The 27549-nt window shown below is 40.4% G+C and overlaps 2 long non-coding RNA genes across 2 annotated transcripts in view; one reads left to right on the forward strand and one right to left on the reverse strand.

Moving 5' to 3' along the window:
* LOC309699967 overlaps positions 1 to 14959 on the reverse strand; it is a 30261-nt gene extending 15302 nt beyond the window's left edge. Inside the window, exon 1 of the long non-coding RNA XR_014274543.1 lies at positions 14388 to 14959. This is a non-coding gene — a long non-coding RNA (uncharacterized lncRNA). The remainder of the gene's footprint in view (positions 1 to 14387) is intronic.
* Positions 14960 to 24575: 9616 nt separating this feature from the next.
* Positions 24576 to 25045, forward strand: LOC309701368. Its single transcript, XR_014274958.1, has 2 exons — positions 24576 to 24645; positions 24894 to 25045. It is a non-coding gene; the product is annotated as an uncharacterized lncRNA (long non-coding RNA).
* The last annotated feature ends 2504 nt before the right edge of the window (positions 25046 to 27549 follow it).

The following is a 27549-nucleotide window of genomic DNA, read 5'->3' on the forward strand; positions in this document are numbered from 1 at the left end:
CCTCTTCACTTCTAACAACTACTCCACTTCTTTCTTCTCTCAAGCCTCCTCTCTGAATCTACCGGCCACTGGAGGGATACATGGGGGAAAAAAAGGGGAAGGAGCAATGAAATCTGACTGCTGTCAGGTTAAAATCTTCCCAATAATCTAAAGGATATCTTTTATTTAACCAGGTAAAAGCCTTGCTGAGATTATAAATGTCATTTATTTCAGACTGACCTGGCCAAGAACGTAGCAACCGTCTTTTCCCAAGGGCCAAACTGTCAAAGATAAAGTAAGTGAATCGCCAAGCACTGGAACAACATAGGGCTGGATTATGTTTAACTCCATAAACTCAGTAGACATTATAGATAACACCAGCCTTAAATTAATAGTAATACAAATAATTAACAAAATATTTTGCTGTGGATTAACCAAGCAATTAAACCAACATGTCCAATTAGTTAGAAATTTAAATTAATATAATGAAAAAGTGACACATTGGATTTTCTTCAGTCCTTTTTGGAATATGTATTTCAATTAAAATGGCAGTAACTTCACTACCTCAACTATTTTCTCAGACCTATAAAACTAATTTAAGCAGAAAGTTCTGGCATTTTCAGGTCTTTCGACAGATTACACCAACAGAGAAGGAAAGCCTATGTGGAAGCTGTTTTGCTTAATTCTGTTTTCACTTGGAAGGCAAACATTTGTAAAGTATTTTCAAAGAGCAGGCCAGCGTGAGTTTGGTTTTAACACAGATGAGAAATGACATTTGTATATAGAAATGCCGCCCAATGCAAAAGGCTACAAACATAGCAGAATACAAAGAACTGATAAAAGATATGACATTATTTAGTCAGACACAGCATGAAAAGGAGGAACAGGGTTGAGTTGGGTTGCAAAGGGGCTTGTTGATGCAAAAGTGACATGTCTGAAGCTACTCTGTAGCCAGTTTGAATTAAATACTCAGACTACAGGAAATAAAAAGACTAAATCAAAGTGACACTTCCTGTTTATCTGAATTTATGTGCCTAGAACAAAATTGTTAACACTGGAGCAAAACACTTTTTTTTCATTATAAATGAGAAAATTTGTCCAAACAATGCTCGAGATCAATAAGCATCTAAGTACATTACAAAATTAGAAAGAATGAGGCAATTCTCAATTTTCTTTTTTTCTTCTTTTCACTCTAAGCTCATTCCCAAAATGTCTTGAGACTGGGCTGCAACATAATGTGTACAAGCTGAACAAAGGTCTAAATTTAAGTCACCATAATAAGAACCTCCTCCACCCTTAGGGGCAGAAATATGTAACATGAAAAAAAAAGAAAACTAGAATGCTGCAATAATTGCAGTGATGTGGTTTCTCCAAAACAGCAACGGCTTGCGGAGAGACAAAATAAAGGTGAGAAAAAGCTCATAACTTCCAGAAAGAAAGAAAGCAAACTTTTTCCAGTGATGTAACAGGGCTGTGGTGTTCACTGTGGGAGACGAGGCTGAAGGATGGAAGGAGGGATGTTGGAGGAGAGCGCAGCAGCTTTGGAGTATATTAATAAAAAGAAAGAAACACCAATTTCCTTCCAACAGCTGAGCACCTACAGGTCATTATTTCCTCTGCTGGCCTGTAATGTAAAAGTCCTGAGCCCTGGTCGAGAAAACTTCCCTCTGTCGAATCAACAGTAAATAATGACTTGGTCAGAAACAGACTTATTCCCCTACCTTGACCTCTAGCATTAAGGCAACGGCAGTCTGTAAACAGAGACTTTTGATCACGACAGGCTTCTCCCATAAAGTCAATTATACGAATGCGTTTGGTCAGATGTGTCGCAGTAGCCATAAGAATTAAGCTGGCTATCATTACTGGTGTTATTTTATCTCCTTTTTTCTCCACATGTTCAATAGAGTCATTCAGACAAACATGAAAGTGTCATATTGTAAGAATTCACACTTTTTTGTTACTGCAAGGTCTCTGGTGATGTGTTAAAGATCATAATCATACAGTCAAGGACAAAACACAGCCAGCTGAGAATAAAACCAAAATCAAGAAGTCACACCACCGATTTTACAGCTAACTTTGAAAAGTAGGGGTTTTTTTTTTCATTTCTAATTTTTTTCCTTTATTTTTTACATTCTCCGTATGTGTACATCTTTTATATTTTCTGCTGGATTTTTCTTTTTGCCTTTGACTTTAGTAGTTACAAGTGTCAATTATATAGAGCAATATTGCCTCAGGCATTTGAAATGAATTCATATACATCAGGTCTTGCAATCATTTGACTCCTAACCATGTGACCTCTATCCACAAAACATTGACTTGTCTGCCACTTCAGGTGTGTCACAATCATTGTAACAATGCTGTGTTGTTTTAAGAAGGCAGCGGTTATACAGACATGGAAGACACCATTTGTCAAGTATTAGTGAGACTTGAGGTGAGAGCCAACTTTTACTCACTATGGAGAGAAAATATTAGTCAAATTTATGTCTTGCAAGTAAAATTGTTTGCTAAAAGTATGACTAAAATTGTAATTGTTAGCTACATACAACTTTCTATAATAAATTGTTAGCAAACAATATTAGTATACAAGCACAACTGATAAATAGAAGCTAGCTAAAATTATTAAAACAAGCTAACCCTGTTTGTTAAAGTACAGATCAATTGTTGAACTGGTTAACTAAAAGTAACACTTGAGACTAACACTTGAAATGGTTAGCTAAAAGGATTAGCAGTTAAAATGATTAGCTTAAACTCAATAGGATAATACCTGAAATTTTTAGCTAAAAATATTAATAATAAAAAGTGTTTTTAGCTAAAAATGTAAATAAACAAGTACATTCTTTGGCTACAGATGGTAAATTAACAGTGGCCAAAAAACAATGACTGTTTAATGTAAATGAAGTCATAGCTAAAAGTAACGAATGAGTGATTGCCAATACCTATTGCCTTACTGTTTCAAACAACGACTGATAACTACGGAGTTAATTGCTCAAAATAAATGGTAAACAGAGATCTAGATAAAAGAAATAAACATTTGAAAATGAGCAGTACTGGTGATAAAGCGGATCTTGAGTCACTCTGTCAGGACTTTAGGTGGACGTCAGATTAGAAATGTTGGGAACCAGTGCTAAAGAAACAGCCTTAAACTGCTTCAGTGCATTCTGCTTTAGAGGTTTTTAAAAGAGCCTTACCAACCAACCATCACCAGGAAAAACACATATATATTTACTTGGTGATTATAGTAATTGTAATGTGACATAAATGTATTTATTACAGCAGTTGACCCAACCTAGATAAAAAAAAAATGTGTCTCTGGAGGGGAAAAGAGAGAAAAAACAGGGAAGAAAAATGATAGGAGAGGAATGATAACAACATCTAAACACTCTGACTCTCGAGGCCAGGGCTAATGAACGTGCGAGGACAGGAATAGAGAGTGAAAGAGCCAGGGCCGTCTTCCAAAATATCCACTCCCACATAGGTCAGTGGACTTTTGGCTGCATCCTGAGTGGCGCAGGGGAGGGAGGGAGCAGTTTAAATGCCTGGGATCTGAGGAAAGAATTCAACAGGGCATGGGAATGGCAGTGTCACGGCAGTCGCCAGAGAACGCTCTTAAAACGCCGCCACGACAGACAGGCCTGCTTAAAAACACTGTCACTCCTGCACAGGCTCAGATTCCTCGATTTTATGACTTTGTTTTCTGAGGACAAGAACCCTGTTTTCTCAAGATGTTCTCCAAACAAATGAAGTGTGAATAAAGAGGATTGTTTACTGGTGACAGTTTAGACTTTGATTTTGGAAATTCTTTCTTTAGGGGAGATAAGGACATGGACCATCTGCGTTACCTTTTCTGGACGATTGCTAGTGGCTTTATTTTATCAAGCAATGTAATATAAGATCACTTATTCATTTATTTTTCTGGACAGAGACATACTAACAAGAAGCACCAAAACGACTAATCACTCCCAATAGCCGTGTGCCAGTTATCTAATATTGATTTATCTGCAGATTTTGTTAGTATAGATTTTTGGGCTCTTCCATTTATTGTTTTGTTTGTGTGGCTTTACTTCTAATTTTATTTATATTAAAATGTACTTCTGACTGTAGAATTAGCCACTACAAACCTGTGAAAATACTAATAATAATATATGATCTCCAACAAAAATCATAACAATACCTTGAGTGTTACTCATGTATTACTACTAATGCTAGTACTACTACACCATCAACCTACTATTAGTATCCAGTAGTAGCTTCATGTGCACTAATTCTGAATACTAAAAATTATTTTCTTGTCCTTTTTTTTTGTTAATTCAGGTGATTACGTTTGATTAACTATTTCAACGGACACAGAGAACATGTCGAAGTAAAAGTTGTGCCCTATTACTGAAACTGATACATTTCAAAAGGTAAAACTTTTATTTTGAAGGTAAATGTTTTCTGTTTCACTACAGCCTAGCAAGCAATTGCAGAGTTTTTACAATAAGTTGACGTCTACTTTGCAAATTTTGGCAATTGGGGATCCTACTAGTGAGCGTAAGGAGGTTTTTGATGCAGCACCCCTTTTGTGACCAGTTTCACACAGTGATAGCCAGCAACCTCCAACAACCACTTGCCAACTGATTGCAGAATACACGTTTCCCTAGCAACCAGTGACTAAGACCACAGCTCCAGGCTCAGTGTATTTATATTATGTGTAGTAGGTATAATGTTTAATCATACTAAGCTGACATTTGTCGTTATGTATTTATTCATTTATTACAATTATATTTGTTGACAAGTTAAGCAAAAAGCATTTCACTTTTAAGTTCATCACAGTTCGTGTAAGTTTTTTTCTAGAAACATACCTAATGTTATATAAACTCTTTCAAATGTAACCAAATCACAGATAACTCAAATGTAGTTGCTAACCTAAAAGCAGCTATTAACGGATCCCTAATGTCCAAAATCACAGGTGTAGGTCTCTCACACTACTGTAGTCTTGAGAATTCCAATATCCAAACAAACAAATATATTTCATTTGTGTTGATGCAGAAAAGCTGGAACAAAAGAATATCTGTATTACCTCCTGGTCAGTGTGCATGTTTATATTTAGATAATGTATATATGCATGAGTTTGTGTGCATAAATCCATGCAGGAATGCGAGTAAATCTCCATTTTACCATGATTAAATTCCATTTGCAACTTTGAAGGTAGAGTCTGAATATGGGAAGTGTGGGTGGGGGCAGTTGGGGTGGGGGGGTGGTGGTGGTGATAATTTATTTATGTTTTGAGACTAAATCTGGGTCACTGGAACCTCGTTGTCGTCGTTCTTCTCCTCCCTGAATCCCTCTGTTCCCTGAGCAGGAGGGGAGGTGCTGTTAACTAACCACAGATAACAAAAACAACGCTGCACTCTTGTAATTTATTTCAATTACTGCTAGGTCCAAAGAGGACGGTGCTCCTTTCTCTGTCAGAAAGAAGTTGGGGGGAGATGCACCCGACTCCCACTGAGAGGAGTGCTGGTCAGATTAGAAAGTAAACAACACAAAGAGTCAGGCGACCAAACATCTGAACAAACTTGCTGATAAATGTCTCATCACACTTGGCTTTTACACAGCGGGCTCAAATAGTAATCTGGGACTCTTTTGTTACTTTCTGATTTAACCAACCTCCATCCTTAGCCACTTCTTTCTCTTTTATTCTTGCTTTTTTTTGTAGGTGAAGCTCATTTCATCAACAGGAAAATGACAATGCTCAGTTATTCTGTGAAAAAGATGAACAATTAGTGTTTTTTAAGTTCTGTTAATTTCATTTTATGTGCACTCACTCCAGGTGTCACAATTTAAACTGCAAATCTGACATGTATAGGGTAAGAGAAAAAAGCGCTGGTAACCTGGATGGTTAATGGTTAATTCACTGGAGAACTCTTCACAAAATGCATTCTGGGTAAAGTTTTGAGGGCTATATCATCAGATCATCCTTTTTGCATAAATTCTGATTCATGAGGTTCATCTTCTGGACAAGTTTGGCCAGGGGGGGCATTGAATGATCAATCTTAACGTCAGTGGCCTTTTGCTCCCTCGTGAGCAGAGTTATTATAGTGTTGATGTTTCTAACAAGTTTTTCATTTTTATTTCGTTTTTACTTTTTGTTTTCAATTCAGTTCAGTTTCAGTTTGCTTCCAGTGCTTGAAAATGTTTTGTTTTAACTGAGTTTTTATTAGTTTTAGCCTTTTTAATTAATTTTGTATGGAAGGCAAGAATGAGGAAAATCCGCATATGTAATACAATAAAAACATGGAACTTTTTGAAGGCAGCTGACTCACAGTCATGCATCCAAAGAGTGGAGAACAGACAGAAGTTAGAGCAGTTTTATTTTTCTCCTTGAATGTAGATACACTTTCTATTGAGATAATTTAATGAATTTGCAGCTCAGTGTGCCGCTCTCTCTCTCTGCTGATATAAGCTCAGCCTGCAGTCTCTAATCTATATGACAGAAATCATTCAAATCATTAAGTTTTTAATAACACTTTGGATCTCTGTGTTTAAAGGAATGGATAACCTGCAGCTAAAATAATAACCATAGATCAGGTATTGTTTTATTTTACATGTGCGGGTGTACGCACATAAATAGAAACAGCAGTGTAAAAAACACTTCAGTAATTATAAGGCGCCATCCAAGTGATTCTGGTCTGTCCACAATGGGAATCATGGTGCTTCGCCTGCCTAGAAGCAGCAGGTAAGCTACTTGTTGAAACTGTGGTGAAATGCACAAAAATATCTATGAGCTGTGGTCACATGACCTCAGTGTTTTGAACCAACACTTCGGAGAAGTGTTTGGAGACATCTGCTCTTTAGAGGGTTGACACAGTGCCAAAACATCAGTATCCAGCGTATTTCATCGCTACCTCTACACCTCTTCTTTTGAAAAGTACAAGTAAGAATCCAGTTCAGTCTGTACATTAAGGCTTCCTCTCTTCAGATCACACAGACTAACTCCTCTCTTTTTTCTGGAAGAGGTGGCCTCCAGTGTTCTCTCACCAAGACCCCCAATGTATCGCCATTTACAAGGCCACATATGAAATTACCTATCAATAAACCAGTCCTTGTACCGGATCATTTTCACAGGACTGTGTTTTTTGTTTGTGAGGCCCCTTCACACTGACCGATGAATCATTCAGTTTTTTAAAAGGAACTGAACTCAAAGGATGAACCAGTGTTGTGTCTACATAAAACAGGCAACTTATTAAAGAACATTTTTAAATTGTATCTTTAATGACTTTGTTACTTGCAGCCTGTCAGAAAAAGACATATCATTTGTTCCCGTTTCTTCAGCTGAATCTATGAAAAATAGTAAAATTGTAACAGTGGGAATCACATTGTTGGCACAAAACTACCATTTCATCAAAGAGCTATTAGCTGAAACCTGACATATCTTAGCATGATGTGCGGTGTTTTCTTAAACATTTAAGGAAACTAAACAAGTGGAGGACTAAAAGGAAGGCCTACAAACACGTCATGTCCTTAAAACCATCATCAATTTGTACGGAGGAGGTCAGAGCCACAGTGGAGGCTCTGTCATGGCTTGAGCTGCATTTTTAGCCAGTGGTGTTGAAGATCTTTTTAAAACGGACATGAACAGAGAAAAGCACCATCAGATTTTGACCCACCATGTAATACCATCTGGAAAACATCTGATTGGCAACGGCTTCATTTTCCATGAAGATAATGATCCCAAACACACTGCCAATGTAGTAAAATGGTACCTGGATAGAAAAAAAAAGCACACAGTGGAACACTATCAGCCATGGATTGGCCTCCTCAGAGCCCAAATGACTTTGGAGCTCATATCCTATATTTCCATGCAACAATTCATGCACGTTTCCATGAATTGCTGCACCTATTTCCCATTTTCCAAGCAACTTATAAAGGATTGAGGGGTGGCTCAAGAATTTGACGATGTACTGGATGTTTAATGTGTAAACTCTATGTTCAGAAAGTGTTCTATAAATCAAGTTAATATTAAAGTTATTGTAATACAGCCTATTTCTCTTAGTCACGGCTCATCCTCATGTGCCTCCCCTTCTTTGCAGACTTGAAGAGATAACGGTGAGGGCTTCAAACCCATCGTGTCATTTGAATCTCTGGGTGGATGAGCCTGTGGAAAACTTTTGAATTGACCGGATGCAATCATCAGAAATACAGAAAAGTAAGATTCATTTGGATTGATCTTATTCGGTCTTTTGTGTATTTGCTCCTTTGGAGTTGCAGTGCGAGTTTAGCTGTAGGTGTTTAGGTAAATCATTCTTAATTGGTTAAGTCTCACCTTCCTGTTATCAAAGCTGGGATGTTGGTATTCGCAGGTATTTTCGCAGCTGCATTTAATAACCGCATGCCTGCGTGTGTTTCTCTTTCAGGAAAAGGAGGATGTCTTAAAGCCCCTCAGACAGAAACTACAAGCTGAGAGCTTGTGCAGGATGTTGTAGTACACAGATCACACGCTGTGACGGCAAAGATACCGTGACTCTGGTTAATTTCAAAGGAAAATTTCCAGATGAAGGCTTTTTTTTTAACCTGCTGGAGCTGTCACTCAAATTAGGTGCTGTCGGGAAAGAGAGAGAGCGAGACAAAAAAATGAAAAAAGAAAAACCTCAATATCCAGCGAGTTCACAAATAATTTTGCAGTCATTAGTTTGCAATTATAGCACAACTATCTGCCAGCTTTGCAATTATCACTGTGAATATGCAAATTCAGACTGATTTCATGGCCCGATTTAAGGAAAACAATACAGCAAAGAATCATCATGTGTGTCAAGTTGGGAAGCGAAAGGCGAAAAAGGAGGGGAGAAAAGAGCAAAAGTGACGCTTTTAAAATGAAAAGAGGCCTCGGTATACGCCGCGTACGAAGAAAGAAGTTAATCAACAAAGTGTTAATTGAACACAAGTTCCATAATTGTTGTATTACAAGCACAAACAGCACTTTCCTTAAATATTGTTAATGCGTTTTTTTTGTTGCACCTATTAGAGATTCTTGTCTCCAAGTTAATTTCATTATGCTAATCAGGCCCTCATCCGTACAGAACCTCCGCTTTGATCCGTGTTAGTTGTCTTGATCTTCAAAGACAACGTCACCACTTACTTTAAATGAATTTTACATTTTTTTTAAAGGAATCTTATGGAAATGAGCAAAGGGTGGGGGTGGGGGGGGGTTCGGAGGAGTAATTAATTTTTTATGTGTCTCGGTGTTTTCGACATGGGGAGAGTCAACGGCACGGGCTGCATTTCATTCCACTGTTTTAACAGGAGGAAATGTGAAGGCGGGAGTGGAGGGGAGAGAGGAAATGGTTTCAGATGTGAAGATTAAAGAAGCTGTGAATTCAAGACTTAATTTAGACTGATAAACTTTACTGTTTAATATGCTCTTTTGTGCTCCCAGTACAAAAAAAGAGAAACTTTTCTCCCCCCTACTTTTCATTTCCTCTCTCTCTCTCTCACACCCCCACTGCTCCCATCCTAACTTTCTCTCACGGTGAGCGTTTCCTGTCCAGCGCTGGTCTTTTTTTTTTTTTTTTTTGACATTGCCTTGAGGAAGCGGCCTTCTTCAGGAGGAGGGGCAGGGGAGACGGCACAAACCACCCGCGAACATGCCTGCATTATTAAAACCGGACAGCACAGTGAATCAAAGGCCTGGAATTTGTATTAAAGACCTGGCCTTAGGCAGTACGACTGATCAAAAATATTTTTTCCAAAAAGGGAGCAATAGGAGGGCTCCTGTCGATTTGTTTGTTTATTACTCCTGTAATACTCCTGCGCTGAGAACTACTCTTGTAAAAAAGTAAGTCTTGAAGGCTTTGCTGCAAAGTGGACAGCATGTATCACAGATACAGGAGAAGAAGAAGAAGTTCACTTTTCAGACACAGAAACGCTGAATTTTCTTAACAAATAAACAACTTTCATTTCTTTTTTTAAATCATTTTTAAGGTAAAGATCCTACAGCATAATGAGTAGAAACCCGACAGGCTCCTACGAGAAAGCAGTTGGCAAAAGTGGGGAAAAGAAAATCTCTTTTAACAGGAAGAAACCTCCAGTAGCTGTTTCAGAGAATATAGAATATAGCCATTTGCTGCAAAAGGCTTAGGGCTGAAATGGTCATGTAAGGAGGATTGTTTTTTTCTTGTTTTGGATCTGTATGATGTCACAGAGAGTGACCATCCCTAATATGGTCCTCTCCAACACAGAGGTTGTGCACACTCGCTGTTCAAACCTGTTTACCAGGGGCAGCCAATCAGAAGAAAGCTAATTTAATGCGGGAGGTGCTAAAGCAGTATACGGAGCTTGGAACACTGTGGTCCAATGTAAGATAAATGAGGATTTTGAACTTACTCATGCAGAAATTTTAAGTATTTTTCATGGCAAAAAGTAGTTGTAGTGCTGCAAGATCTAACAGTCTGTGTTTTTAAAGAAATAAACAAGTAGAGTGAAAACAAAAACAGAAACAGTGACTTGAAGTTAAATTTAGAAATACACTGAGACTCTTTCTCTTGCTGGCTCTAAATATTTTAATCACCACCTATGATATTATAAGTTATTATTATATTATATAACCAAATTATACATACAAAATAAAACAGTCTTTGTCTTCTTGGGAAAAAAAGATTTTACATTGATTCATTTAACACAAGTTTTCATTTAAGAAAGCACATGAAGATAAAACTAGACGGTGAATCATATGATTGCATAAATAAACGAAACTGTTGGTTACATGCAGTGAAAATCAAATTGCATTAAAATTCTGTTTTACACATGTCCAGGTTGATGCGCAGTGTTGGTCAAGTTACTTGAAAAAAGTAATCAGTAACTAATTACTGATTACTTCCCTAAAAAAGTAATCCCGTTACTTTACTGATTACTTATTTTCAAAAGTAAATAATTACTTAGTTACTTAGTTACTTAGTTACTTTTTAAAAACACGATTTACAACCTGAATAGGTGATAAAGCGATAGATCTTTCAGCCCAATTCTACTTTTTCTACATAATCCATCATACAAAATGTAATCAAATGGAAAAGTCCCTTTTTAAAACTTGTTTTATTAGTTTTAATCTTTTAACTTTATGCATCAAGCAAAAATTTTATTATATGCAACATTCTCTGACTGGAAGAAATTTGTTTAAAACTTAAACCTATTTTCTGCACATTCCAGCACATAAAATAAAATATTTTTTTTGTGTTTACACTCACTCTTTCAAATAGATGCAAGTAAAACACAGCAGAAAATAAATGAAGTCAAAGACTAGCGGTCCTGTTGCTCTATTTTCACCTGTATAGCAGGAGTAGGGTAGGCAGAGGTTTACCCTGGTGCAGGTGTGCCACAGCGGTCAGTGGAAGAATCCGCGAGTTTCTCTGTGAATTTCCCATTACGTCGTAGCGCACTCGGTGCTTGCTTGGAAGTTTAGGGGGGTTTTTTTGCTGTAAAAAGAAGTTTTCTTCCCACGCACAATGTTTTTGTCACTTTTTATGGAATCAAACTTAAAATAAGGTCAGTACTTCCACGCTTTAAACGCTGCACGCTCATACTCTCTCCTGCACTCGATATATTATCCATTGTTGATCTGCACACAGCTCTTGTCATGAACATCGCACTTGCTTACGTCACTGTCATGAGACATTCTTGCAAAAAAATCACGGTTTTAGTAATGCAGTAACGCAGCGTTCCTATGGGAAAGTAACGGTAATCTAATTACCGTTTTTGCAATAGTAATCCCTTACTTTACTTGTTACTTGAATGGTAAATGGTAAATGGCCTGCATTTGTATAGCGCTTTTTCTAGTCCCTAAGGACCCCAAAGCGCTTCACACTACATTCAGTCATTCACCCATTCACACACTTGAAAAAAGTAATCGAATTACAGTAACGCGTTACAAGTAACGCGTTACTGCCCATCTCTGTTGATGAGTATGGATGCACCTTATGAACATAAAAAAGTAATTAAAAAGAAAATTAGGACATTTGGAAAACAATATCTAAAAAAAAGGCAAGTTAAATCTTGTCATTGTCCACGGGGAAGGCTATATTGTATATCACAGAAGCAAGCTATATCAATGTGCAAATATTGTAAATGGATGGAATATTAGGAAACAACTAAGGGACTATTCATTAATCTACATTTATGGGAATACTTTTTTAGACAAACAAAGACATTTTTAGTAGTTTTGCCTCTGTACACCTCCATAGTGGATTTTAAATTAAAATATTGAACAGCAGACTTTCAGAAGTACTGCATTACCTGTTTAGGAATTGCAGTTATTTTTATACACAGTATAACATTTTCAACAGGAGCAGGACATGGTTACAAAAATCTGTCACTGGTCCAAAATGTTACAGACCTGAATGTACAGGGCGTACGATTATGCATTTATATTGATATTATCTCACACACACACACACACACACACACACACACACACACACACACACACACACCAACTGATTAACTTACATGAGAAATTTTGATGGTTTACATACATATATAATCAGAACATATAATCATGTATATTACATAGAATATAATATTGTAATCATATAAGTATGATTATTACTTTTTGTGAAAAAAATATCTTGATTTATTCAGTTAAGCATGCTCTGATAGAGCTTCAGCCCTTGCCTTTTTGGTTAACAGTTTGTGTTCTTCTCATTTCATTCATGTCCTACTTTTTGCTTTCATGTGCATTTTTGTGGTGTAACCCTGCTGTAGGTTTTGGAAGGTTGTTAATTACCTAAATGTCCACATAAAATGTTTAATGTAAGGAATGTTAATCTGACTTTAATGCAATTGTAGGAGTGTTTAGATACGGCTGCCCTACATGTTGCTTCAGGATTACTGAAGCAGTAATGATTATTGTTTAGTTGGAGGTCTTTTGGGGCTTTTACAGAGCTTAAATGTGTTAAACAAAGTCGTGTATTTGCTTTTTTAAAAGCAGAGTTTTGTAAAGTAGAAATGACATGGCTCTTTTATTCTCCACATAAAAAAAGGAAACGAAATCACATGTTACTTGAAGAAAATAAGAACCAAAAACCAAATAAAAATGTTATGTAGCTGCTTTTCTCCAGATGCAGCAGCAGAAGGCCAAACATTTAAAGCCTTTAGGTCCACAAAGACTGAACAGACTGACTTTCCTCCGTCCTTGCTGGATAATATCACATAGGTGAACACGGCAGATTGTGCTTACCTACTAAATCCGGCATTAGAAACATTACCCCCCCCCCCCCAAAAAAAGGGAAAAAAGCCTCTTACACACCAAACATCAAATCCGTCCTGTCCTGTCTGAGTGCTCGGGCACGCCGCCAGATCTACTCAGGTAATGCAAGCTGGAAGCTGACTGCACAAATCTACCGCCGGCTGTGCTTGGGACACCACAGCTATAATTTTCCATCATCTATCATTTGAGAAACATACTGTGGCATGTGAAGTAATTAATTAGGAAGACAAATACAGGCAGAGAGGGAGGTTTTTATGTCGATGGGAGTCGAGTTTTGATGGATTGGACGGCAGGTTTGTGGAGTTGGAACATTGGGCTTATATGTGTTGATACCGGAGTAGGGATAAGCTCTGCCTCTAATTCCACTGGTCACTGCGGTCAAACTCTCACTCCCTGCATCTCTTTTTCTCAGTCTCTCTACAGCCTGCACAGCTAATGTGCTTTTTGCCATGTTGCAAGCAATTCTCATGTTAAGGTTTTCACCTCTATGTATCCACCAGTCACTTCTTTAGGGTTACAGTAAGGGTTGAAACTAACCCTTTAAATTTTTATCTGTGTGGCATATGAAAATGGAAATCTTATAACTGTAGCACAAATATTTATTTGTAGTTCACTATCCACCCATCAATCCATCTTTTGCATCTTATCAAGATCCAGATTGAGGGGTCAGCAGTCTAAGCAGAGATGGCTAAATCTTCCTCTCCACATCCACCATCTCCAGCTCTTCTGAGGGGACTCTGAGGTGTTACCAACCAAAATGAGACATAATCTCTATCCTGTGTCTGTCCTACCAGTGTGTCTACTACTAGTTGGATATGCTTAAAACACCTCACTTAGGAGGCATCCAGGTGGCATTCTAGTCGGAGAACCATCTGAGAACCAGTTTCAAAAACGCTGTGAATCCAGCAGCAGTAATCCGGTTGTTCAGTGATGACGTGACGAATCCTACTTCCGGGTCTAAAGTAGTCTGCGTTTAATATGGCTTTTGTGTTGTTAACATGTTTAATGTTATGTATTTTCTTCTATTTGATCTCAAAAAGCTCCTAAAACAGTCAGTGATCCCTGTTGACCCCCCTCGGCTTTTATTACCACTAATCATTTATTTAAGCTCAGTTTTTAAAACCTTAGGATGTAACTACAGCCCAGCCCATGCAGCAGTATATGAATGACTAACCTCGTATTGTGGATGGATTATCTCAGTTGTTCTCCTGGCTGAAGTTTGGTCTTTTTACAGCATCCTGCCATGCGATTACATTTGTTTCTGACCACCGAGAACACTCACGTTAACTTTTATCGAGTGGAAAAACAGTTAGCTTGTTTATATTATGCTAACATAGCTGTGTCGCTAGCGGTCACGTAGCACATCATTATATACCAGCTAGCCCAACTTCAGTAACCCTACAAACGTCACTGCTGTTTAGTTTTCTGTCTTCATTTATGCTGTAAGTGATAACAGAGCTGTACGTTTTAATTTGTTTCCAAAACCCCGCAGTCAGGACATGCTATATTGTATTTAGATAGAAGCTAGCGAGCTAACTTCCTGCTAACTTCTAACTCCGTTAAATGTCATAAATTCCGTTTTCATGGATGCCTGGATGTTAAACTCAATTGTTACACCTGGTAGAGCAGAACGCTGATCATTTTATTACAGATGAAAGACTTTAGACAGTTTTTCAACTCTCAGTAATGCCACAGTGATCATTTGATATATGGACCTGCAGCGGAGTTTAGACCCAGACACGACTAGTGACGTCAGACTGAACAATCGGATAGACATTGTCCAGGAACCCTCCAGTCCACTCTGTGGGTGGGTTAGGGTTACTCCTTCAGGCTGAGCCCAGTCAGGCCCCAGCTTAAAGGTGAGGCCTCAGGAACCCTTATCCCATTGAGGTCCATTGGTCTCTTCTACATGTGAGTCTTTGAGTCATGCTTAGGGTTGCCAACTCCCTGAAAAATAAATAAGGGACACCTCGTGGCCAGGGCCGGGCAACCCAGTTGTCTTCACCCTTCCCAGTGTGGTAGCTCTTTTTTTTTGTGTGTGAAATTATTTTTTAACCATTTGACTTGAATTTGATTTAAGCAGATGCATATTCTTTGTGATATGACCATATGGGAAACAAATGATCATTTAGCGATTTATTTTTAGGTCAAAATGACAACATTAACACAGTAAAACAGGTCTCTTTCTTAAACAGAAGCCTGTAATGCTTAGCTTTTGAGAATATAAGTAAATCTTTCTTTAAAAGAGCTCTGTCCTGCTTAACTTAAAATTATATAAATTAATAGAAAGCAATAGAACGAAAAATATTCTTGTAACAGTGCACATATAGTGCATTTAGTACAATTGGCTTCAGTTGAGGTTATTTCAGCTTTTCTAATGCTAATCAGCTGCTCCTGTTTGTAAACCCGCTTGTTCCCATGATTACGCATCATAACTCATCATCATTATTCATCTATGTATTACTTTTATGTATTAGTCATCTATTTGTTGTAATCATCTATCCTTGCAGTTGTTTATTACACAAAATAAATTATATTATTACACTTCTGGCCACATAGCGCTGATATTCACCGCACATGCCCATATTAACCTTAACCAGAGGGTTTAAAAAAACGAACCAGTGTTTACATACCATATCTGCTTCTGCCATGGCCTGGTGGACAAGAAATTGGTTAAGGGTTCCCCGAGCTTTCACGCCCCTCATGTTCTTCTTGTGCCCACCATTAGAAGCATGCCTATGGAAAAAGTGCGCCGGCACACAGTGCAGTGCGCTTTAAAGGTGTTAACGTGCACTTTTCCAGCCAGGTGTTTCCCTTTTCCCATTCCTCCCTGTACTTTTGCAGCCTTTTTTTTCTTTCTCTGAGGGGAACAAACATTGCTGCTCTAATGCTGGGCTTACACTGTGCGATTTTTGGCCCATTTTGAGCCGATTTTTGAGTCGTGCGGCCGATTTGGTGATCGGCCCGATTTTGGCCTTCATCGTGCATCGTGTAGTATACGTGGGGTAACGAGAAGCGATTAACACCTCACGACCAGCTCCCGATCATCAATCGCTCGTGAGGGTGTCACCACAGCCGCTCACACTGCTCATGCGCAAACACGTAAACGTCGGTGAAAAAGACGGCACAGCACGGCTGTGCAGCGTGTGATCTGGACACAAGCAATGGAGGCACAACTTGTAGAACTTTGGAAAGCTCATCCGAGCCTTTTCGATGTGGCATCACAAAATTATCACGACCACAACAACCGTGAAAATAGTTGGATTTACATTGCTGCTTAATCACAGCTGCCTGATCAATGTCTTTCATTAGCAATTTAGCAAAGTTGATGGTGGTGTGTCTGTGTGAGTGAAAGACAGAGAGAGCGAGCGACAGATTTTCTGTTATAACCTTCATGTTATGGAGGCACAGTGTGAGCACTCAGGTCGCATCAGAGCATCGGGCGGTATAGTGTGAGACCTGCATCGTGACCTATCAACTTCTAACCCCTGCGAGTCAATCGTGCAGTTTGAGCAAGAGCTGAATAACGTGACTGAAAAAATTGCACAGTGTCTGCCCAGCTTTAGGTGTACTGTCATCCGAGACTTGCACCGCAGTGTCGGCGTTTGTTCCCCTGTTGGCCATGCTTCTTGTTGTGGTCATCTGTTATCTTCCGGTATTTTCTCCGCAAGCGACCTTTCCTTGACCAATGAGATAATCTGAATTGTCATACTCGAATTGTCATAACTGTGCTGTCAGCTCATTGGTCACAAAGCAGGAGAAGGGCTGGGAATTATGTTTTCAAACAAAGCGTTAATTCCATTAACATTTATAGACTACTTTTGATTCTCACTGTATTACGGGACAAAGTGCGTCCCTTATTAGCTCAATACGGGACGTGTGCTTTTGTTTCTAAATACGGGACGATTCCGTTTTTTAAGGGACGGTTGGCAACCCTAGTCATGCTCCATCTTGCACTTCATCCAGGACCAATTTGTCTTTGTCCAAAATAGAAACCAAAAATGATCATTATCATAATTGAAAGGTAACATCTTCCAATTTATGAAACTATGCTTGTCTAGCTTGTGTTAAAATGCAAGCTAACCCTAAGGAGTGGGTCAGTGATCTGGAGGATGTTAAAAGAATAAAATGTTCTTACTCTGCTTCAAACCTTTCCAACTTTAAAGACACAACCTTTGCTTCAAATATGAAGAACAGGAGAAAACAAGAAAATGAAAGGTATTATCTTAGGTACATTTGAAATAGGCAGCGGCACTCCATAATTAGTATTTAGTATGTCTGTCAGCACATATGCAATTAGTACAAAACGGTGAAGTTATTATCATGCAAAATCCTTGAAACAAATTAAATTGTGTTGCAAGGAAATGTAATTATCTCCTGCACTTGGCACACTTTTCATTTGTTCTCAGGAAAACATGCCTGCGAGCTTCCATTTGAAACTACGCCTTGTGATGTTGTCTATTTTTTGCAGTGTGCTGCACCTTGCAGACTGCCAACAGGTGCCTGCTGGACTTGGTGGGTGTTGATCCAACGCCAGCTGGCTGTGTTGATGGATGACCAACCACCGGCCTCTTTCTTTCTTCCCTTTTTTTTCTCTTTCAAGCCTGCAACACGAGCTGCTGATCCAGGAGGAGAGAGGCGAGGAGAGACTAAGAAGCGGATAGTGATCTGAGAACCAAAAACTGATTGGGTTTCAAAGAGCTTGGCACCAGCCTGCTGCAGGAGGCAACCTGCCAAGAGAAGGTTCCTGTGTACTTTTACAACGGTAAATGGGAAGTTTAATCAGAGCTTTATTGAAATGGTGATTTCCTCTGCGGACACGCGTGTGTGCGCTCGAACACACGCTGATCCACATATTATATAACGCCACACACGTGCTTTATTTGTGTAGGTGCACTGTCTCAATGGGGGGATTTTGCACAGCTAGGAATCAGGGAAGATACACATGAAGAAAGGCACATATGCACACTTAGTGTAAGCGTATATATCCTTTATAGAAGGCTCAGGTAGGTAGAAGTCTCATTCAGATTGAAAACTCTTTTTGAAGAGAGACTTAGAAACTTAAGTAGAAGTTTAATGCATTTGAAAAATTCAAGAAATTTGAATTGTTTACTTACAGATACTCAAATCGACATCACAGCATGGAATTTGCTTTCTTAGATAAACTGTTAAAATGATAGAGTGATGAAATGTTGCAGCAAAGATAAAGGCATGAGCCAGGTTGTCAAAAAGAAGGTAGCATGATATATGATATATGAAATACTATCATATCATGCCATCCAAGGATCCCAAATTTTAACCCTGCATAGATCTTGATTTTGTAGAAGTTGTTTCCTCAAGGTTTAGCACTCAAGGGATGCTAAAATAGCACTTTAAAACATATTTTACTCACGCAGAAAGTCCTTCTTTTTCAGGGTTAGGCTTTTCATCAATTATAAGGCCAAATCATTTAAATATGCAGACATGATTTCTTATAGATAGATGGCATTGGTGAATTGGACTCTTCGAAGTTAGTAACTTAAATGCATCCTCACCCCAATGTTGTTGATTGTGCTTGTGCGCTGGCATGCTAATAGTCTTGGAGTTGCTAAATATTAAACAGTAGTTATTTTGACACAGGAGAGAACACTGTCTGTCTATCACAAACAGATCGCATGTAATTGCCAACTTGAACCCAATCAATCCCAAACTGATACCAGACTGACTCTGTCTTATTGCCGTTTTATTACCGTCTTGCTACACCAGAATCTCTTTGAAGGTGGCATCTGATTGGGAGTGGTTGCAGACCCCTGTCTTCAAAGTCCATTAAACAAGGTTGGAACAATTTTGTTTCATGGTTCATGGATGTAGTGAAGGAGGACATACAGAGGGTTGTGTGACAGAGAAGGATGTTAGGGATAGGGTGGGATAGATGCAGATGACCCACTGTGGTGACTAAAGGGAGTAGGTGAAAGAAGATGAAGCAGGAAATTGCATAGTTTTTATCCAACTGGAAGGAAATTCAGGTTCTGTTTATTGGTTCAAGTATAGAGTCGGACTTCTGTTCGGTAAATGGTAATGAAGTCTTTCAAGCCTCAATAAATTTTCAGTCAAGTGTACTGTGATGTGTATGAAGTTCAGTTACCCTTTTCACGATGTCTGGCAAGTTTAGGCTTAAGAGATAAAGGTTTTGCTCATTAACCAAAAACTAGAGGGATGACAGTAGAGGTCAAAGTTGCAAGTGTGTCTGTATCACTGCACAAAATTGAGTTTTAAGTAAAGCACTAGTCTGTGTCTCTGTGTGCCAGTATGTCCACCTCTGAGCTGCTGCCTGCATTTATAAGGGCAGCGCATTGCTTTATCTTCCTCCAGCCGTGAGGATTAACAAGCCTCGGCTTCGCGCTGCACCTGACTGAACCTGCCTCTCGCCTCTCAGCTGGAGGATAATGCCTCTCTGGCCGGCGCTCTCTCCGACCTCGCCCTCAATTTGCTCGGATTTGAACTCTTGAATTATGGCTTACTAACGGTGTCTAACAGCTGGTACAAGGAGGGCTCCTCCTGCATATTTAATCGCATGAATTAAAGATGACCAGGAGGCTGCCTGCCCAGACCTTTCTTCTCAGTGCACTGACACAATGAGCAAGCTAGAGTCAAGTGCAGAGGTGATCTGTGTTACAAGAGGGTCGAGGCCTTCTGCTGCCCCTCACATCAATTTATGTAATCTACTCTTGTCTATATTGGGTGGGAATGACAATGTGCACGACTATTTGCAGGACTGTGAGCCTCTGGAGTCAAAATTTTTACAGTGAGGCCACAGGAAAAGGATTACTTGAGCACTTTTTAATAACCTCGAACACCAAAGACACAAATAAATCCATTAAACTCAAGAATACACTTTAAATTGGCAGTATATTTTCACAAAGAAAACTAATAGTCTGATGTTGATTTTGTTCATCTGTGTCTAACTACAATAAATGTTAAGTTTCTGGTCTTTTAGACTAAGACACGGTTTATTTTGAGCTTGATTACAACCATGAAACCTTAAGGTTGTTTTGTTATGGCTAGATGGAGTTCTTCCAATGCTCATGCCAAAACAGAGTCTATCAATTTGGAATTAACTTTGAGGATGAGGGCACAAGGAGCCAAATCTGGGAGAGTGGATGATGAGTAACGATCATGATGATGCTCAATCCCATGACTGTAAAATAACAAAAACAGGGGGAAAAAAATACGTTCACGTTCCTGAAAGGATATCAGTCCATCAGGCTTGGAGAAGGCGGAGCCTGCACTACAAGTTGGACAGATTTACACCTATAACTGTAAATTTTAGCATTTTGTGATCATTTTAAAATCAAAATTTATGTTTACTTTCAATTTTGATGTCTGCAGTGAAACTAAAGATGCAGATGTGTCAAAACCGGACTTTTGGCGAGTGATCTAGCAGTGCAGACTGCTGGGGGGGAGGATTGGTTGAATTTAAATTGCGTGTGCTTTCTGATTTGCGGTAAGAGAAGTTCTTGATTTTGGTTTTTAGGTAGTCTTTGGAAGGAACTAGAGGGCAAGATCAAAGTAGCACGGAGGGAGGTTAGCCAACTAACGGAGTTGCAGGAAGGTGCATAAGAAATACAGCAAGCTGTCCATACCTGAGCAAAGACTCACAGCCTTGGCCAGCCGCTTGAGGAGGTACACCAGAGAGATAGCAGGCAGGAGAATAAACCAGCTGTTCTCCACAGAACCAGCAAAGGTGTACTCTCAGTGGCAAGGGAACAATAAGAGAACAGCACCACCAAGGCTGGAGACGGAGCAATACTGGAAGGGCATATGGGAGAAGGACGCAACCCACAATGGCAATGCTCAGTGGCTAGTGGATCTGAGGGCAGACCACAGCGACCTCCCTGAACAGGGTCCAGTAACCATCACAGTGGCAGATATCCAAGAAAGGGTCTCCAGTATGAAGAGTTGGACAGCACCAGGGCCCGACATGGTTCACGCCTACTGGCTAAAGAAGCTGACTGCACTCCACGAGCGCCTGGCAGCACAAATGAACCAGCTGTTAGTTAACGAGAGACACCCGGAATGGCTAACCGAAGGTCGGACGGTCCTGATCCCCAAGGACCCCAAGAAGGGACCAGTCCCCTCCAACTACCGACCAATAACCTGCCTCAGTACTACATGGAAGCTCCTGTCAGGCATCATATCGGCTAAGATGAACAGGCACATGGGTCAATACATGAGCGGGACACAGAAAGGAATTGGCAAGAATACCAGAGGCGCAAAACACCAGCTACTGGTAGACAGAACAGTCAGCCGAGACTGCAAGACCAGACTGACCAACCTGTGCACTGCCTGGATTGATTACAAGAAGGCCTATGACTCAATGCCCCACAGCTGGATACTGGAATGCCTAGAATTGTACAAGATCAATGGGACCCTAAGAGCCTTCATCAGGAACTCAATGGGGATGTGGCGTACAACACTAGAGGCCAACTCCAAGCCCATAGCACAAGTCACCATCAAGTGCGGGATCTACCAAGGAGATGCTCTGTCCCCACTGCTGTTCTGCATAGGCCTGAACCCCCTCAGTGAGATCATTAACAAGGCTGGCTACGGATACCGACTACGGAACGGAGCAGTTGTCAGCCACCTCCTGTACATGGATGACATCAAGCTGTATGCCAAGAGTGAACGAGACATCGATTCACTGATCCACACTACCAGGCTATACAGCAATGACATTGGAATGTCAAATCAAATCAAATCAAATCACTTTTATTGTCACATCACATGTGCAGGTACATTGGTACATGTGAGTGAAATTCTTGTGTGTGAGCTTCACAAGCAACAGAGTTGTGCAAAATACAATAATGTAAACAAGCAAAATACAAGAATGGCTACATCTGAAACTAATAAATATATGTACAATATATAATAGTATATGCATTTCTGGATGTGTATACTAAATATTTTTCTACGTGTGTGTGTGTGTGTGTGTGTGTGTGTGTGTGTGTACACATATTTTACAAATTAAATAGAGTAAACAATAAATAAAATATATAAAATAAAATATACAGAGTGAGACATGTGCAAAACAGTGGCGTTACTGTACAGTAGGGAGTGCATAATGTTAAAGTTCCAGTAGTGAAGCTGAGGTGTCTATGAAGTGTTCAGCAGTCTGATGGCCTGATGGAAGAAGCTGTCTCTCAGTCTGCTGGTACGGGACCGGATGCTGCAGAACCTCCTTCCTGATGGAAGTAGTCTGAACAGTTTATGGCTGGGGTGACTGGAGTCCTTGATGATCCTCCCCGCTTTCCTCGGGCACCGCTTCCTGTAGATGTCTTGGGAAGCGGTGCCTGAGGATTGTCGTTCGGACTGGAGAAGTGTAGTCGTAGTAACAAAGAGAGGGAAGGTAGTCAGAACTGAGGGGATTGAACTACCAGAAGGCAACATTGCAGACATAGAGGACAGTTACAAGTACCTGGGGATCCCGCAGGCGAATGGGAACCATGAAGAGGCCGCTAGAAAAGCTGCAACCACCAAGTACCTGCAGAGGGTCAGGCAAGTCCTGAGGAGTCAGCTGAATGGTAAGAACAAGATCCGGGCCATCAACACGTACGCCCTGCCCGTGATCAGGTACCCTGCTGGGGTAATAGGCTGGCCAAAGGAGGAGATAGAAGCCACTGACATAAAGACAAGAAAGCTCCTTACCATGCATGGAGGGTTTCACCCCAAGTCCAGCACCCTGAGGCTGTACGCTAAGCGGAAGGAAGGGGGCCGGGGACTGGTGAGTGTCAGCACCACAGTCCAGAATGAGACAACGAACATCCAAGAATACATTGGGAAGATGGCCCCAACTGACCGAGTGCTCAGTGAATACCTCAGGCAGCAGAAACCCAAGAAAGAGGAGGGAGACGAGGAACCATCATGGAAGGACAGGCCCCTGCACGGTATGTACCACCGGCAGATAGAGGAGGTGGCTGATATCCAGAAATCCTACCAGTGGCTGGACAAAGCTGGACTGAAAGACAGCACAGAGGCACTAATCATGGCAGCACAAGAACAAGCTCTGAGCACAAGATCCATAGAGGCTGGGGTCTATCACACCAGGCAAGACCCCAGGTGCAGGCTGTGTAAAGATGCCCCAGAGACAATCCAGCACATAACAGCAAGGGTGCAAGATGCTAGCAGGCAAGGCATACATGGAACGCCATAACCAAGTGGCCGGGATAGTGTACAGGAACATCTGTGCCGAGTATAACCTGGAAGTCCCGAGGTCAAAATGGGAGATGCCCCCAAGGGTGGTGGAGAATGACCGAGCTAAGATCCTGTGGGACTTCCAGATACAGTCGGACAAAATGGTGGTGGCTAACCAACCGGACATAGTGGTGGTAGACAAACAGAAGAAGACAGCCGTAGTGATCGATGTAGCGGTTCCGAATGACAGCAATATCAGGAAGAAGGAACACGAGAAGCTGGAGAAATACCAAGGGCTCAGAGAAGAGCTCGAGAGGATGTGGAGGGTGAAGGTAACGGTGGTCCCCGTGGTAATCGGAGCACTAGGTGCGGTGACTCCCAAGCTAGGCGAGTGGCTCCAGCAGATCCCGGGAACAACATCGGAGATCTCTGTCCAGAAGAGCGCAGTCCTGGGAACAGCTAAGATACTGCGCAGGACCCTCAAGCTCCCAGGCCTCTGGTAGAGGACCCGAGCTTGAAGGATAAACCGCCCGCAGGGGCGTGCTGGGTGTTATATATATATATATAGATAGATAGATGGATAGATGGATAGATAGATAGAGCGAGAGAGAGAGAGAGATTTTTTTCTTTTTTGATGTTTAAGCATGGACTGTTGTTGAACATTGAATTTTAAAATTGTATTTTCCTATTACAAAGCCCAGTATTAGTACTTGCTAATTTTGTTAATTTCTTCCGCAAAGAAAAGCCAGATGTTACTTCCAGGAGTTATACCTAGAATCTTTTCAGTGCTGCCAACTGTGATGTCCCTATAGCATCGCCACAGTTTACACTGAGTACCAGCAAACATATCTGCTTCAGCACTGCTGTGGTGAGTAGAGGAAGTCAAAACTGGACAAAACTTTTTCTCTTTAAAGTGTCATCTTTTCATCCTATTAGAGAGTCATGACTTTCAGATACATTTTTTTTAGGTCTGACAATTCTTCTTATTGCTCTCCACTTGCCCAGTGTCCTCACATTTCTTAAGGTCACACTGCACACCATGCTGAAATATGCCAGTTTTTAGCTAATAGCACTTTGGGAATCACCTTGTTGGTACAAAAATTCTATATGAAGCGGGTATGGAGGAGATCAAAACTCCAGACATCCAGAGGCCCCCAGAACACGCTTCACACCCTGGAGGACGGGGCTGTGGCCCCCCCACACTCCCTAGCAGATCATTACATGGAGAAACCTTTGGAATGCAAGCATGCTGATCCACACAGGTATGCACACATGGGTATTCACAGACACGGACTAAAGCTTTCTTGGCTGCTACCTCAAAGCACACTGTGCGCTGTCTATCTTGCGTGCTGCACAATATCGTTTATTATTTAGTAAATATTGATATCTATGGCTAGCTAGTTTATTGTGATGGTGCTTTGTTTTCTCTATTATTATGTTGCTCTTTGTTGTTTGCTGTCTCCTCTGTTTGTTTTTTTTGTTTGTTTGTTTTTTTTTTTTCTCCATACAGGTGACCCAGGAGTTCTTTTTTTTTTTTTTTTTCTCTCTCTTCCCCCCCCTTCTCACCGTCTCTTCTCCCCTTTGGTTTTCTTTCTTTCTCTCCCCCTCTTTCTCTCATTCATTCCCCCTGTCCTATTTATTAAAAAAAAAAAAAAAAAAAAATGACAAAGGATGAACTGAAGCTCTGCCATCACGTAATGTCGCATACTGCTGTTTCTGATGTCATTTAAAAAAAAAAAAGAAAAAAGAAAAAAAAAAAAAAAATTCTATATTTTGTCTGTCTTTGTCTGCATTTTCTTTATAGATATAGGCAAAAAAAAAAAAAAAAAAAGGGAACCAATGATGTGCTTTTGTGAGAGCCTGCTAGTAACAAAGTGCTAATTTAAAATTGGTTCCTTGCTAAGTTGTCAGTTTTGTGTGACCATGAGTGGTTCATCCCTTGAGTTAGGTGCCTTGTTTATGCTTGGTTTATTCATAGGTCAGTAGACTGGACTCAAAATGAATGAAAAAGCAGCCAGTGAAAAACCTGAAAGACCTTCACAAAGCTTGGAGAATTATTGATGTAAATATATTATAAGAAAGTCTGTCTCTTTGGAAGCAAAAAAGAAGAAATTAGAGGTGGCTCAAGACTTTTGCACAGTACTGGTATTAACTTAAAAATTAAAAGTCAAAATATCACCAAAGTTGCTAAACACCTTCATCTGAGACTGACCTAATTAAACTGTTTTCCATGAAGCCACCTCATTTAATTCCATTCATATTATCCTTATTAATTATGCAGTACAGAAGAAGGTATCGAAACAAAGGTCACCATTTCTTTGCTTGATGATGTCACTTAAATTAACATCGAAACATTAACATTGATCTTTTTCCTGAAATCGTCTGGTAATAAGAATCAAGCTTGAAGAGGATATACTCGGAAAAGCCTGATGTAGCAACTCTCTCACTAATACGACTTTCAGTTTCATTGTGATCAGACTTCTAGCAAAACAGCCTTCCCACTTAGCAACACTTGGAATTCAAACCACAAAACACACACACAAACATAAACACACGCACACATTTGCTTCACGTGTGCCAGCAGTGGCGCCATGCTGCACCCGTTGAGCATCAAAGCCTACGGGGGAGCGCGACCGCAGCCAAGTCTGTGAGTCTCAGGTGTGGTTGGTCTTAGCCAGACGGCAGATGTATAGAGGGCTCCAGAGCACTGATCCCTATTAGATCTCCACAATTACCCCACCCGAGCTCCTCCAACTGAAAACTCTGCTTCAAATTAGCATCTGGCTCCCCGGGGCGACTCGGGCCTCCTGTTAGTTCAGACTGGGGTTAATGTCAGGTAAGCAGTCTGACTGGCGATCGCCGCCGTCCTCTGTGATAATTATGTTTTGACCGTTTGACCTGAGTCATTTAGCACTGGGTGGGGGGGGACTGCGACTTCCTTTCTTAGCCACAACACTTGGCCCTCACCGCTGTGACCACACACGCACACCCTTTATATTCTCGGATCTCCATTATGATGAGAGGAGCCACTTATGTCGTCTTGTTAAGCACACCAATGACAATCGGGGAGGGAAAGGAAAGAGAATTTCTCTTTGACGAGATATTCTCACATCCCTTCCTCCTTTCAACTGCTGCTGTTTTGTTTTGAATATTGGCAATTAGAGAAGCCCAAGAATCATCTTTTCAGCCTGAGAACAAATCCACACACTGCCATTTTCTCCCATTTCCTAACTAAAGTGATCCAGTCTTATTTCTCCCACTGGGTATGACTCTGCTAATAGACCCTGGTGCATCCGGTGTCAGGTCTGGATCTGAATAATCTCTGTGTAAAGTAATGTCCTCTGTTTACAAGCCATTATCTGTTCAGAGTCCCTCTCTTGTCTCTCTCTTTGTTACTCTCCTCACTCAGTGGTAGCCTAATTGCGTTATCCAATATGCACTCCCCTCTTTGATCACTTAGCGCCACTTAAGGTGTCTGCTAGAGTTGCTGGAAATTGTCGGAATAAAGCAAAAAAAGGAAAAAGAAAAAATAGGGGGAGGGAAAGGAAAAATAAACGAGGGGAGCTGTCGGCGGTGAGAAAAGGCCTCCCTAATTGCAGGAGAGCTTTGTTTTGTGGAGGAGATAGGTACCACAGGCGGCCCTGACGTGGTTTATGTGAACGCTTGACAGTGCTATTCTCTCAAATTCAAAACATGGGAGACAGATGTCACAGAGAAGCTCCACAAAGAGGCTTGAGAGCCCTTTCTAGACCAGAAAGGGGAAGGGCAATTAGATGGTAATTAACACATTGACAAAGCTGAGAGGTAAAATGTATAGATTCTGACTTTTCTGCAAGGAAAATCTTGAATGTTTAAAGTCATGAAATCTGAGCATAAACAAATGCCAGAAATAGAGTCAGGCAGGTGAGATGTGCAGGTGCTCTTACCTTACCCTACTTTAACCTGAACACATTCTCCTCTTCCTGATTTTCTGTTATGTGCATATTGTTTATAACTACAAATAATGGAGTCAACGACTATACAAGTAATTCCTCAGGATCCAGATAGTCTTTCTACTCTTGGTTCTTTATGATGCCAGAGACAGAGGATATCCCTAATATATTCATTTCGGGCACAGAAGTGTAACCCACCTGTCTGTCGGTGAAGAAAACTAGCTTAAAGGGGAA

This window comes from Aulonocara stuartgranti, assembly GCF_965226115.1.
Source record: "Aulonocara stuartgranti genome assembly, chromosome: 23".
NCBI classification, from domain to species: Eukaryota; Metazoa; Chordata; class Actinopteri; order Cichliformes; family Cichlidae; genus Aulonocara; species Aulonocara stuartgranti.